Source organism: Desmodus rotundus, chromosome 2, assembly GCF_022682495.2.
Source record: "Desmodus rotundus isolate HL8 chromosome 2, HLdesRot8A.1, whole genome shotgun sequence".
Classification (NCBI taxonomy): Eukaryota; Metazoa; Chordata; class Mammalia; order Chiroptera; family Phyllostomidae; genus Desmodus; species Desmodus rotundus.
Genome location: NC_071388.1, coordinates 103,543,946 through 103,545,133, shown reverse-complemented (window position 1 = coordinate 103,545,133; position 1,188 = coordinate 103,543,946). Strand labels below are relative to the sequence as shown.

General features: G+C 46.6%; 1 pseudogene; it reads right to left on the bottom strand.

Annotated features, from left to right (window-relative positions):
- Positions 1-205: 205 nt before the first annotated feature.
- LOC112320399 (podoplanin pseudogene) lies at positions 206-693 on the bottom strand (annotated as a pseudogene).
- Between the last annotated feature and the right edge of the window lie 495 nt (positions 694-1,188).

Below are 1,188 nucleotides of genomic sequence, written 5' to 3'. Positions count from 1 at the left end.
TTTCTCAAAAGACAAATGTGTAAAGGAGCGAGTCTTGGGAGTTATCGTTCCTTCAGTTGCTTTTGCAAGTGGAGGAGTCACCATGGATTTTGGGTGGGGCCGCCAGGCATTTCCATGGGTCACCTTCTCCCACCTGCTTGGGGACAGGGGGTGTCGGAAACTCTTTTTTAAATGTTTTGGCAGAAGGGCACAATTCTTCAGCTCTTTAGGGCAAGTACCTTCCCAACATTTTTCGCACAACCACAATGATGAGTCCGCCAATGAATCCAATGACTAGTAAGCCCCCAGCTATGATTCCAACCAGGGTCCCTGTCGCCAAGCCATCTTTCTCCACTGTTGTCTGTGTGTCTTCCACAGAGTGGCTAGTGGCCACAGGCAAGGTTGTGGTGCTCTGGCTTCCTTCTTGGCCAGGGACCCTGCTTCCTGGAGTCGGCAGGTCCTCTGTGAGAAAGTCTGTGCTCTTTGTGTTTGTGGGCACCTGAGCTGTCAAGCCAGCAGACTCATAGGGCTCTTTACTGGCACCTGGAGTCACTGTCATCTTCCACACCTGGGTTCATCATGCCACTTTCCATACTTAGGGTCGTAGTGTCATCCTCTGGCGGGACAGTGACGGCTCCATCTGCTGGAATCCAGAGCAGCGTTCTTCCCAAAACCAACAGCAGAACTGGCACCTTCCACATCCTTTCAGTTAGCTTGTTCTCTGTGGGGCTGAGTGGCGAATCTCCGTGCTGGCGGGGAGATTAAAAAGCTCCGCGGCCACAGGCCCTCAGCTGGACGAGCGCAAAAGGGCCCAATGTCTTTATTGTCAATATTTGACAAAGGAGGCAAGAATATACAGTGGGGTAAAGACAGTCTATTCAATAAGTGGTGTTGGGAAGATTGGACAGACGTATGTAAAAAATGAAACTAGACCATCTTCTTACACCATACAGAAGAAAAACTTGAAACGGATTAAAGACTTAGATGTAGGGTGCAAAATCATAAAAACTCTGGAAGACAACATAGATAGTAAAATTTCAGACACTTCTTGTAGCAATATTTTTGCCAATGTATCTCTTCAGGCAAGAGAAACAGGAAAAAATAAACAAATGGGATTATAACAAACCAAAAAACTTTTGCACAGCAAAAGAAACCATTAACAAAATGAAAAGGGAACCCACTGAATGGGAGAACATATTTGCCAATGAT